Source organism: Bubalus kerabau, chromosome 9, assembly GCF_029407905.1.
Source record: "Bubalus kerabau isolate K-KA32 ecotype Philippines breed swamp buffalo chromosome 9, PCC_UOA_SB_1v2, whole genome shotgun sequence".
Classification (NCBI taxonomy): Eukaryota; Metazoa; Chordata; class Mammalia; order Artiodactyla; family Bovidae; genus Bubalus; species Bubalus kerabau.
The window spans coordinates 27,331,663-27,345,893 of record NC_073632.1 but is presented as its reverse complement, the minus strand read 5'-3'; the positions used below and the strand labels follow the sequence as shown (position 1 = coordinate 27,345,893).

Here is a 14,231-nt window from a genome sequence, read left to right as displayed (position 1 = left end):
ATAACCAGGGCACTGTTAAGGGAAAAAAAGGAGCTAAAACAGCCTGGCAGATGTGGCCAGTGGGCCCAGCCCCCGCGGCTCGGCCCTGGGAGGGAGTCTCGGGGCTGGGAGCCTCTGGCCCCTGCCTGGTTTGTGTGCCTGTGGCCCAGCGGCCACCAGCCTTCCGGGGGCAGGGCAGCAGTGCAGACCGTCCCCTCCTCGCCCCATTCAGCTGGGGTTGCAGCCAGCCTGGTAGGGCAGCGACAGAGCTGACGGTCCTGTCCCAGAGATCTGGTTGCTGCAGATGGACACCAGTACCCCGCGTGTCCTGAGTGAGGGTCAGTCCGGGAGGCCTCAGTTGTGGCCACCCTGCTCATAGGAGCTGCTCTGTGCTGGAGGCTGAGATGTCCGGGAGCCACCAGGAGACAGAGGGTTTCAGCTCATCCTGGTCTGGGCAGAGCGCCCACATGTACAACATTAGCGGTACCTTGTCCAGGTCGCTCTCAACCAACTCGCCTTTGGGGTTCTTGATCACCATCACCAACTGGGCCTGGAAGGTGGTGATTAGCACAGGCCTCTGCATCCATCATCTTGCTGTGACCTTGACTGTCAGCAAGTCCTTGACCTTGACTATCAGCACTGTGGGACACCCAGCCCAAGGCGTTGTTGCTCTTGGCACACTTCATCTTCATCTCAAAGAACCGATCAAGCGCCATGTTGCTGTCCCTGAAGGCCTTCAGCTGCTGGTCCCACTTGGAGTCCTTGTGCAGCGACCTCCAGTGCCTCCTCGTTGGCTTCAAACACTTCCTCTTCCTTCAACTTCTCTCCGGCCGCAGGTAGGCCCAGTCTGCCCAGGGATGCTCTGGTCCGTCTCCTTCTAGAGGGACTCCACACCCTGGCAGGCGCTTTGAAGGTGGCAGTCCAGTAGAGCTTCTCCCCACCTTTGGACAACAACTTGGCCGACGGCTCAGCTGTCGTGGCTGCTTCTTCCACACCCTCCTTGATTTTCCCGCCAAGGTCACTTTGACTGACTTCATCAAGACTCTCCTTCCCGGTGCCCGTGATCTCCCCCAGCTTCTTTCCTGATCGCCTCTTTCCTTCTCAGAACTTCCGATTCGATGGTTCTGTGTCTCCTCAGCTTCCTGGCCTTGTCTCAGAACTTTTTTTTAACTTTCTTTCATTTCTTTGTTTTTGGCTAATTCCTGTGTGATATTAAGGAGCCAGCGAGAGAGAAAGCCGTTTCTGTTTCCCAAGGCACAGGATTTGGACAGGGTCCGCTCTCCGCTCGGCCGGTAGCAGCACCAGGTTCTGGCTGGACCGGAGGTGGACTCCACTGCGGACCATCTCTGCGGGCAAGGTACCAGCCTGCCCGCAGCAGCGCTACCACCCTGCTGCAGGATCCCGCGTGGGGGAAAGCTTTGATTGTGTTTTTAGAGCATTTACTTTTTAGAATTGGAGAAGGAAATGGCAACCCACTCCAGTGTTCTTGCCTGGAGAAACCCAGGGACGGAGGAGCCTGGTGGGCTGCTGTCTATAGGGTCACACCAGTCGGACACGACTGAAGCAACTTAGCAGCAGCAGAACTTTATTCATTCCAGACCTTTTCTCTTTCTTGTCTGGCGAAATCCTATGTCTTTAAGACTCTGTGAAGTCTTCCCTGACTTCAGGAAGGGTGGATCTCTCCATTCTGAGAATTCTACAGCACTGCTCTCCATATCTTTATGACAAAATTACTTCCCTTACTGTATTGTGATTTGCCATTTTTTTTATGTCTCTCGCCAGTTACTTAAAGATGCCTTGCTGAGGACAGGAATTGGGTATATTATTCCTGGGTCCCTCCTAGTTCCCAGCAGGGGTACATGGGACACAGGAATTATAACATGTATGTCAATCATATGGATGAGAGGCATCAAAAGGCATTGTCATTTCTCAACTCATTCTTGGGTTGTGCCTGTGTGTTTCTGTATTGTGGGAGTATGGAATACAGTTATGTCCATGTAGCCATCAGATATGAAGCCTGTGTCCACAATGATCCATAGACAATCTGTGAAAATAGTTCTTGGGCTGAAATATACAAAAGGCTTGAGAACTATTTATGCAGGCAATCACACCCTGAAAAGGAAGTGTGAGAGCCTTATTTGCCAAATAAGGCTACCCATACCATGTTGTTATAACCCCATGTTTATCCCTACACCATTGCTTTTGTATTTAAAATCAGAACTTTTAAAAACATTTTCTTTCTTTTTTTTTTTTTAATGTGCATTAAGGGCACATAATACACGATTGTATACTTAAATGACAGTTGTGATTTTTCAGTAGAAAATAAAGGAAATGGTCAATTTTTTTTGGTAGGGAGTATTAAGCCCACGTGATAAATCAACATTTTAAACAAATTTCTCCATCTGACTTCTTGTTTTCTGGTTTCATCTCATTGTGTGTGTGTGTGAAAGAGAGAGGGAGAGAGCAAGAGAGATGAGCATTGTAAACCTTGTTGAAAAACAACCAAAAAAGGAGTGGCAGATTCTAACTGAGTTATTATAGAATTGCATTACTACATCTCTCCCCCTATTATAGGCCGTGCTATTTTGTCATTTGTCAACTCCCTGAAAATATCCTTTTTCCCCCCACAAGTCAAAAATGTCTTCCTTAAGGCATACAGGATAAGTTGTAATAACACATTTGATAGCTCTAAGTAATTCTCTGCTACCAATGTACACAGTGAATGTTATTAATGGGAAACTCTTTCCAGGGGCCCTGAAAATAGCCAATAACTCAACCTGTCAGCATTTTGATAACTACAGCCTTCAATTTAACATGAAGAAATATCAGATTCAGTTTAGTAGTCTCAAAAGCAATGAATACAGATGATGAAATCTCTTCTTTCAGGCAAAGAGACTGCAAATTATACATAGACACTTATTTCTAATAATGTCATTTCAATTTGCTTCTCAGTTGCCTGATATTAGAAGCATTTATTCAGGAATTGGATGAGAATTTAATCATCATTTCAGAGCTCCAGGCCCATCTCAGGGACCAATGGAATATCATATCAGCAACTGAGCGGCAATTCTTCCTACCCGCTTCCTGCATTTCTTTATCTCCTTTTTATTCTTACTTTCCAAGTTTTATTTCTTTGTTTAAAAATTTTTCATTGGAATATAGCTGATTTACAACATTGTGTTAATTTCAGATGTACAGCAAAGTGAATCAGTTATACATATACATATATCCTGCCCTCCTTTTTTAGATTCTTTTCCCATATAGATTATCACAGAATATTGTGTAGAGTTCCCTGTGCTATACAGTGGGTCCTTATTAGTTACCTAGAGCTCTGACAAACCTAGATAGCATATTTAAAAGCAGAGACATCACTTTGCAACAAAGGTCCATATCGTCAAAGCTATGGTTTTTCCAGTAGTCATGTATGGATGTGAGAGTTGGACTATAAAGAAGGCTGAGCACCAAAAAATTGATGCTTTCAAATTGTGGTGCTGGAGAAGACTCTTGAGAGTCCTTTGGACAGCACGGAGATCAAATCAGTCAATCCCAAAGGAAATCAACCTTGAATATGCATTAGAAGGACTGATGCTTGAAGCTCCAATACTTTGGCCACCTGATTCAAAGAGCTGACTCATTGGAAAAAGACTCTAACGCTGGGAAAGATTGAAGGCAGGAGGAGAAGGGAGCAACAGAGGATGAGATGGTTGGATGGCATCACCGACTCAGTGGACATGAGTTTGAGCAAACTCCAAGAGATAGTGAAGGACAGGGAAGACTGGCGTGCTGCAATCCATGGGGCCATAAAGAGTCGGACACAACTTATTGACTGAACAATAACAAGTGCATATATGTCAATCCCAGTCTCCAAGTTTATCTCTCCTCTCCCTTACCCTCTAGTAATCATAAATTTGTTTTCTATATCTGTAACTGTACTTTGTAATGGGATTTTATTTTGCCTGTAAAACCAGCTCTGATGTAAAAGGCAAGCTCACCCTTAGAGATGGTATATTGTAGCAAGGACCAGTGATATGTTGGTAAATGTTTATTAGTGTAGCTGATTTCCAGCCACGAGCATGTTAACACTGAGGGCAGCCTTGGGAAAAGAGGCCCCAAAGCACATTATTCTGCAGCACTTTCATTGTACAGTGACAATGTAAGAAAATGTCCTCAAGAGCATAGATAACAGTAAAATGTACTGACATAATCAGAAAGTGGAAGGGTGTGAGTATTTATTACCTTTGTTTTTTATATAATTTATGTAATTGTATTTTTAATATAATTTTTATAATGGCTTTACTGGCTGACAAAATTCCTGATAATTTAATAATTTTTTCTTGTGATACTATGGGCTTCCATGTGGCTTAGATGGTAAAGAATCCTCTCGCAATGCAAGAGATCTGGGTTCGATCCCTGGGTCAGGAAGATCCCCTGGAGAAGGGAATGACTACCCACTCCAGTATTCTTGCCTGGGAAATCCCATGGACAGAGGAGCCTGGCGGGCTACAGTGAATAGGGTCACAAAAGAGTCAGACATGACTGAGTAACTAATACCTTCACTTTTCATGATACTATAGGAGCTAGCTTCAGCTATTGGATAGGTTGCTTTATTCAACCTGCCTTCAGAACCCACACCCTCCCCATCCAACCCTGAACCCATACAGCATCACTTCAAGCACTTTTTTGCTAGTATCTTCAATCAGGAACATTTGTTGTTTGATTGGGATGGCCAATTGTTTTGGTTAGTGGCGGAGAAGTGCAAAGATTCGTAAGAAAGAGTAGATAGATCAGAAAGAAGATTGGGACATCCTTTAACTCCCCCAAACCTAGAAACTTTTACTAAGTATCTTGAGTTACAGACAGACAGCCTGCTTCAATTTTATATTCTTGAATTTGGCTCACCACCTCCCAATGTCTTATAATTCACAGTTTATACACACACACACACATTTTTATATTTTTATATTCTCTTGAAAAATCTGAAAGTCTGGGCCACTATTACCATAGGACTACAACCCCCTGGGTCTGAATAGTGACCCTTAAATGGCCTTGAGCTCTCCAATTCAATCTCTTCAATTTGCCAGTCCATGGAGAGTGAATGAGTGGTCCCGTTACAACCATGGCTTCCCCCTCAACCCCTGCCACCACCCTGCATCCTGGCCATTTCTACACATCACCACATCCCAAGTCCAACTTGCTTTCAGTCATTCATTTTCTGGCCTGTATGTCTCCTTCTCAATCTTCTTGATTGTACAAACAGCCTTTGAAGTCTCATTTCATACCAGAATTGTCTCGACTTTGGAAGAAAGGTAAAGATTCCTCTACCATTACTCTGGGCTTGTTTCAGTGGTAAAGAATCCTCCTGTCAATGCAGGAGCCACAGGAGATTTCGGTTAGCAGGTTCGAATCCTGGATTGGGACGATCCCCTGGAGTAGGAAATGGCAACCCACTCCATTATGCTTGCTGGGATCCCATAATCCCATGGACAGAGGAGTCTGGCGGGCCTCAGTCCATGGGGTCGCAAAGAGTCAGACATGATTGAGCATGATGATTGAGATCATTACTCTGCTTGTTCTGCCTTCACCAACTGAAACAAATTTTTTATTTTTAAAAAACCACCAAAACACCACCAAACCACCAAAACTTCTATGCACCTTGATTTTATGAATATCTTATGAATGTACTATTTTCATTGCCCTGTTCTTTTACAAGTCCCTTTTAGACAGCCTGTTCTTGAAGGGCAGTGCTCAGGAAGCATAACCATTTAGCTTTCTTTGCATCTCACTTAGTAAAGAATCACGGACAGCTTTCTAAATGTTCTTTCATAGCTTTAAGAATGGGGATATTCACGGTGAGCTTATTGATACATGCTTGTGAGTGGCAGCATATGAAACAATCACTCTATCTTAGAGCAAGTTCAGTTCAGTTCAGTTCAGAGTCTCAGTCATGTCTGACTTTTTGCGACCCCATGAATTGCAGCACGCCAGGCCTCCCTGTCCATCACCAACTCCTGGAGTTTACCCAAACTCATGTCCATCGAGTTGGTAATGCCATCCAGCCATCTCATCCTCTGTTGTGCCCTTCTCCTCCTGCCCCCAATCCCTCCCAGCACCAGAGTCTTTTCCAATGAGTCAACTCTTCGCATGAGGTGGCCAAAGTATTGGAGTTTCAGCTTTAGCATCAGTCATTCCAAAGAACACTCAGGACTGATCTCCTTTAGAATGGACTGGTTGGATTTCCTTGCAATCCAAGGGACTCTCAAGTGTCTTCTCCAACACCACACTTCAAAAGCATCAATTCTTCGGCTCTCAGCTTTCTTCACAGTCCATCTCTCACATCCATACATGACCACTGGAAAAACCATAGCCCTGACTAGATGGACCTTTGTTGGCAAAGTAATGTCTCTGCTTTTGAATATGCTATCTAGGTTGGTCATAACTTTTCTTCCAAGGAGTAAGTGCTTTTTAATTTCATGGCTGCAATCACCATCTGCAGTAATTTTGGAGCCCCCCAAAATAAAGTCTGACACTGTTTCCACTGTTTCCCCATCTATTTGCCATGAAGTGACAGGACCAGATGCCATGATCTTGGTTTCTGAATGTTGAGCTTTAAGCCAAGTTTTTCACTGTCCTCTTTTACTTTCATCAAGAGGCTTTTGAGTTCCTCTTCACTTTCTGCCATAAGGGTGGTGTCATCTGCGTATCTGAGGTTATTGATATTTCTCCCGGCAATCTTGATTCCAGCTTGAGCTTCTTCCAGCCCAGCGTTTCTCATGATGTACTCGGCATATAAGTTAAATAAGCAGGGTGACAATATACAGCCTTGACGTACTCCTTTTCCTATTTGGAACCAGTCTGTTGTTCCATGTCCAGGTCTAACTGTTGCTTCCTGACCTGCATATAGGTTTCTTAAGAGGCATGTCAGGTGTGTGGATCTTAGAGCAAGAGCCCTCATTAAAGAGTAAGTCATGGTGCTAATAAGAGTGCTTTCAAATTTCTAGCAGTCTCCATGGCTTAGCAAATTACGTCTGCATCAGAGCTTATGCAGAAATTGTGCCAAGACACACTGTCAAAAATCCACAATCATTGTGTCTTTCTTTAAATGTCTTCTAAGTTATGAATATATAATGCATAAACAAGTTCTAGCTATATTGTGCATTAAGAGTAATGAAACAATATTTCAACTGCCTTATCCTTGCAAACAGAAACAACCACTAGCTTTTATTTCTAAATGTTTAATTCATCACCACAGCCACCATCATCTGGACTACAGATGGCAGACATACTTTCTGGAACTCTATTTCCAAGTAAACAGCATTTCCTTCAACGGTTCTGTAGAGAGAATACACAGTATTTATATTCCTCTCAGCTCTTCTCTGCATTTTGCCCGAGATTATAAGCACATTTGGGATGAGAACAATCTCACTAAAGAACAAGTGTATTCTGTCAAATTGGGTTAGAGAGAAAAACTAAACTCAGAGGAGAGGGAAAATCCTTATAAAGAGATTCTTTTGGTTGGGTTGGGGTTTTTTGTTTAATTTGTATATCGCTTACTCAGTCTTTTGTGAGGGCACAGTTATCATTTCCAGTTCTATTTCCTTTGTTCAAAAATTCCTGACCAGACATAATTCACTTAATTAACAGCTCTTTGAGTCAATCGAGTTTGCTGCCTTAGGGGACAAACACCAGAGGGCCAGAAACTCCTGAGTGAGCTGGCGAGGCTCCAGAAGTACATAAACACACACTTGGGCTGTTTCTGAAAAAACAGAACAGACCCGAATGCAAATGACAGCAGCAGAGACCGCGGCCACTGTGGACAGGAGGTGAGTCTCCCTCTGTCTTCCATGTTGGAAAAGCTTGCTTTCCGTGTACGTGTGAACCCCAGTGATACACACAGATACAATGAGCTCAAAAATCAGAGCAGGCAGATGTCAGTAGCCAGCTCACTGGAATGTCTGGAACCAATAATTTCAACCACTTGACACAAGCATCTGATCACTGAAAGTATGAAACATACAATCAAAAATAAAAAAATAGAATAGATGAAATGAAATGAATGGAAACCATCACATTACTGGGTTCACTGTGCTTTCAGGGATTTACACCTGTTTACAGCATGAGTACTAAGTTTTTATTTCTGAGGTTTGCTGGTAACAGTGTTGATTTCTGGGCTGCAAGATAACTGGGGCAAAGGTTGTTGGGGATCCTATTGAATGATCTGGCTGTGTGCTTTTAGAAAGCAATTCCATATTTCATATGGTGGATATTAAAGTGGGACAGGTGCCTTGGGGCCTGAAATGTTTATGACTGCTTAATTACTGATTTTTTTTGTAGAAAAATATGTATGAAATTTTATTACCAGTACCATTTGAATATAAAATAACAAAAACATATTTACTAATCTATAACCCACTTGATTTCAAACAGTATTCTATACACAAAATTATTATATCAATTATTATAATAGTTCAGTTTAAAGTAAACTTGAACAATCTAATGTTTAACTTTAATAATTACTAATATTTAGTTGTACTTAACTATAGCATATTTAAATGCTTATTTGGAAGTAGTAATAGATCAGAGGTCTTCTGATTCTTTTTTATTTTTGATTTATTCATTTTTAATCTGAGGATAATTGCTGTACAATATTGTGTTGGTTTCCGCCATACATCAGCATGAATCAGCCATAGATATGTATATGTTCCCTGCCTCTTGAACCTCCCTCCCACCTCCCACTCCACCCTACCCCTTTGATCAGCATTTTATGTTCTTCTCTATATTTCTTTACTCCTAGGTTGATCTGATATTTGACCAATAAGGAGTACCCAGAGGGAAAATTAATACTTTTTACAGGTAGATAGCACCATATCACCTGTGGTAAATGGTTGAATGTTGCTGTATGTTACCTTTTCTTGTGTTCCCTCCCATAAAGCATCCTGATTAGACAGGTCAAGCTCCACTTCTGAGTCAGAGAATCTTACAAACCAACTTCATTTATTTAAGCAACTGCTCTAGGAAAAGCAAAATGCTAAGCAGTGAAAGCAACCTACAAAACTTTGAGTAGTAAAAGGAAAAAAAGTGAAAATGAAAGCAAAAGTCATTCAGTTGTGTCCGACTCTTTGTGACCCCATGGACTGTAGTCCACGGAATTCTCCAGGCCAGTATACAGGAGTGGGTAACCTTGCCTTTCTCCAGGGGATCTTCCCAAACCAGAGATCAAACCCAGGTCACCTACATTGCAGGCAGATTCTTTACCAACTGAGCCACAAGGGAAGAAAAGGAAAAAAGAGTGTAGAAATACAGATTATACACTGTGATTTTGCAAAGAACTAACTGTGGCTGAGTAGTCCTGGCCTCGGAGCAGGGCTAGAAGCACAGTCTTTTTTTTGGCCCACTAGTTGTTTTTCTTTTTAAAAACTGATTCAAGAACAGTAAAACTGCAATAGGCAGCCGAGTCCACCTGCCATGTGACACACACCCCCCTCATCAGCACTTCTGATTTCCAGAGGCTGGAGTCCAAGGCAGCCTCAGCAACTACAGAGATTAATATGCTTGCCCAAAACGGAGGAGTTTTTGAGCTGGCAGTTGTTGATAAAGATGTGTCATTACTGGTTTTGTTCTTTACGTAAGGTCTTTGCACTGAGACGGTGAAATTCTTGTCACTTCTATGTAGGTTGTTGTTTTGGTACAAATGAAGACATGGGAGAGGGTGGTGATCATTTGTAAACTACTGAAACAAAGGAAGGTGGATTCTGTTATTCCAAGGGCCCTGGGAATTGAATGTCTTCAGAAACATTCGAGAAAGAAGGAAGCTAAATGTTAAAAGGCCTTGAGTGAGTGAGTGAGTGAGTGAAGTTGCTCAGTCGTGTCCAACTCTTTGCGACCCCATGGACTGTAGCCTGCCAGGCTCCTCCATCCATGGGATTCTCCAGGCAAGAATACTGGAGTGGGTTGCCATTTCCTTCTCCAGGAGATCTTCCTGACCCAGGGATTGAACCCGGGTCTCCCACATTGTAGGCAGATGTTTTACCATCTTAAGGCCTTAGTGTTGATTAAAAAGTGAGATCAGAAACAAACAAAAAATAAATAAAATGGATTCAGTATTTTACAATTAGGAGATTATACACAGTGACACACCAACTTTTATGTTTTTGCATTCTCTTGAAAAATCAGAAAGTCTAGGCCTGTGTTAGCACAGGGCCACAATCCTTGGGTCTGATTACTGATCCTTAGATGGCTTTGAGCTTTCCAGTTCAAAACAGTTTCACCAGTCCCTAGGGAGTGAGCAACTGGTCTCATTACAACCACACACCCTCCTCCCCCCATGTATCCTTCCTGCCTGGACAAGAAGACATTTGGGTCTCTGTCATAGAATTCCTCATAAGAACTCGGTTGCTTCAGTCATGTCTGACTCTTTGGGACCCCATAGACTATAGCCTGCCAGGTTCCTCTATCCATGGGATTATCCTAGCAAAAATACTGGAGTAGGTTGCCATCTCCTACCCCAGGGGATTAAACCCATGTCTCCTGCATTGGCAGGCAAATTCTTTACCACTGAGCCACCATAGAAGTTCCATAGCATTCCTCATAGAAATTGTTTCAGATCCTCGACTAAAACTACGTGACTGTGAAGAAATCACGTATCCTCTCGGTCCTCTGTCTCCTCATCTCTGAAACAGGGATAACAATATCTGTAACAGTACACCTATCTCGTAGTGTTGACGTGTAGATCATACAGCCTGCAAAAGAGCTTCTCATGTGTTAGTTACTGTTGTTCATTTATTATTAAATAATTTTGTAATTATATGAGTGTTAATGATTGACCTAAAACCATTAAATCATGAGTCAAATAAGTTTCTAATTCTGATTTTTTTCTTCATTGTATATATAATGTCATCAGCAACACATTAAGAGTAATCAATGAACTGTAATTTAGAGATGTAATTTGCTGATGGGGTCAGAAGCAGCAAATAAAATTGACAAAATGTCAGAGCCCCTCATTTTTAATGGACCACTTCCAAGGCCTGGGAGAGAACCCAGAAATGAGTTCACCTAGTCGTGTGCTTTTCTAAAATATGTCAAAGTAAGATAGTTTCACTGTAAGTTTCAAAGTAAGATAGTTAAGACAATTGTCTCTTTCCACTCATTTTTCCTTTGTCATCCTTGCCCTGTGATATCAGGGATTTTAGAGTGGCTTGGCTTTTGGGAGATACAGATAAAGGGAGCTGAGCAAAGGAAGCATTTATTTTTGGTTTAATGGAGTATCATCAAGGCTGTATACTGTCACCCTGTTTATTTAACTTATATGCAGAGTACATCATGAGAAACACTGGACTGGAAGAAGCACAAGCTGGAATCAAGATTGCCGGGAGAAATATCAATAACCTCAGATATGCAGATGACACCACCCTTATGGCAGAAAGTGAAGAGGAACTCAAAAGCCTCTTGATGAAAGTGAAAGTGGAGAGTGAAAAAGTTGGCTTAAAGCTCAACATTCAGAAAACGAAGATCATGGCAACCGGCCCATCACTTGATGGGAAATAGATGGGGAAACAGTGGAAACAGTGTCAGACTCTATTTTTCTGGGCTTCAAAATCACTACAGATGGTGACTGCAGCCATGAAATTAAAAGACGCTTACTCCTTGGAAGGAAAGTTATGACCAACCTAGATAGCATATTCAAAAGCAGGGACATTACTTTGCCAACAAAGGTTCGTCTAGTCAAGGCTACGGTTTTTCCTGTGGTCATGTATGGATGTGAGAGTTGGACTGTGAAGAAGGCTGAGCGCCGAAGAATTGATGCTTTTGAAGTGTGGTGTTGGAGAAGACTCTTGAGAGTCCCTTGGACTGCAAGGAGATCCAACCAGTCCATTCTGAAGGAGATCAGCCCTGGGATTTCTCTGGAAGGAATGATGCTAAAGCTGAAACTCCAGTACTTTGGCCACCTCATGCGAAGAGTTGACTCATTGGAAAAGACCCTGATGCTGGGAGGGATTGGGGGCAAGAGGAGAAGGGGATGACAGAGGATGAGATGGCTGGATGGCATCACTGACTCGATGGACGTGAGTCTGGGTGAACTCCGGGAGTTGGTGATGCACAGGGAGGCCTGGTGTGCTGCGATTCATGGGGTCGCAAAGAGTCGGACACGACTGAGCGACTGATCTGATCTGATCTGATCTTATTTATGTAGCTTATGGTCTCTTCTGGCATTGTTACTTATTTAGGTATCCAGGTATAAAGATGACTTCCAGGAAAACCACCGTTGTCCACCAGGCTGACTCACCCAACGGTAATACAAAGTGTAGGGTCAGAGATGAGACTGCAACATGAGAGTGCTCTAACCACTCAGCCCTAGATACGGGGGCCATGTGGGAGAAACAAGGTTTGGAATGTATGGGCCGAAGCTAGTCTGCAGAAATCTCTTTTAATTATCACACCCGCAAATCAAAATTGTTAGTGGAAGATTTGGTTCACTACAATACCTACCCAAATGGGAGTTTTGTCAGGGAGAGATAAAATAATTCAGAATATACAATTTTAAATACTCTATACATTTCTTTTTTTGTGGGAATCATGCAAATACAAGTTTATAAGAATTCTTATGTTTATAGAGCAAAACTGTGGCAGTACCACGTGCATCTGAAATGTCTGTGTGGCATTCTGTGCTTTCTGCAATGCATTAACTTGTTACTCAACAAGCTTTACTGTTGTTGTTACTCAACATCTTGTCCTGACAGTAGTTCCAGAAGAAACAACCTGTAACATTGACATTGGCATAGTGAGTCTGCACACAAAATTGTCTAAAAGCAGTAAGATGACCCGAAGAATAGAGGGTCTCAGTGATAAAAATTCCTACACATATCCATCAACAAGTTAATGTATGTAAAATAGAAATTGTGTGATAGATAACCAGTAAGGACCTACTGTTCCCTACTGTACAGGGAACTATAATAAATGTTTTGTAATAACCTAAAGGAAAAGAAGCTGAAAAAGAATAGATATATATGTATAATTGAACCACTTTGGTGTATACCTGAAGCTAACCTGACACTGCAAATCAACCATACCTCAATTTTTTTTAAAGTTGTTTGATTACCAATTTATATGGCTCTATACAAGGTAGGAGCAATTAAAATGTATTTGAAATGCACTTTTGCAAACCTTAAATTCAGATTGTGTACACTGTTATGAGTTATGGACTATGCCAAAATTTAAATAAAATGAAATTAAGTATATCCTACTGCAAGCCAAAAACCTATTCTGAAAGAAAGAAGACTGTAGGGGCCTCAAAATGGCCAAATTCTCCTACTGGGTCTGAAGGAAATGGAAATCTCTTGGAAGCAACATCGTGAAAAGATAGATATATTTACTAGAATGAGAATACTTTCAGAAGGAAAAGCAGTGGAAGAAAAGGAAAGTTAAGAAGGGAGAAATTGTGTGTATGTTAGTCCTTTTCTCCCAGTTCGTCCCACCCTCCCCTTGCCGTCTATGTCCAGTCCGTTCTCTACATCTGCATCACTATTCCTGCCCTGTGAATAGGTTCATCTGTACCATTTTTCTAGATTCTACATATATGCATTAACATATGATACTTGCTTTTCTCTTTCTGACTTACTTCACTCCATATGACAGACTCTAGGTCCATCCACATCTCCATCATATGACCCAGTTTTGTTGAGTTTTGTTTTTTATGGCTGAGTAATATTCCATCGTATATATGAACCACATTTTCTTTATCCATTCATCTGTTGATGGATGTATAGGTTGCTTCCATGTCCTGGGGTACATATGTATACATATAGCTGATTCACTTCTTTGTATAGCTGAAACTAACATTGTAAAGCAATGTTGTAAAGCAATTGTAAAAGGACATTGCAAAACAATTGTACATGACGAAAAACATTTTTAAATAAATTTTTTAAAAAAGAGGAGAGAAATTATAAGTCCACCAGCGCATTCCAGATAGTCAGCAACCACTTACCTTGAGGAAGAAGTTGATTTTCATGGTTAGGAACCATGTCTCTTTCCTCATGTTGTTACAGAAAGCAATAAAATGTTCAACATTGTTAATGACAGCAGTTTTTCAGAATTGTGATACTAATAATATAGAGAGAGAAATGAACAGAATGCAAAATAAACAAAAAGTCTTAAACAGATATTTTGAGAAGGAAAAAAATGTAACTTATTTTGAGATCCGGACTAGCCTAGCCCAACACTAAAATTGTATGAATCGTTTTAAACTGTTTTCAGTGAGA

The 14,231-nt window shown here is 41.7% G+C and overlaps 1 pseudogene; it reads right to left on the bottom strand.

Moving 5' to 3' along the window:
* Positions 1-369: 369 nt before the first annotated feature.
* LOC129619552 (mitochondrial import inner membrane translocase subunit TIM44-like) lies at positions 370-14,008 on the bottom strand (annotated as a pseudogene).
* Positions 14,009-14,231: the final 223 nt, after the last annotated feature.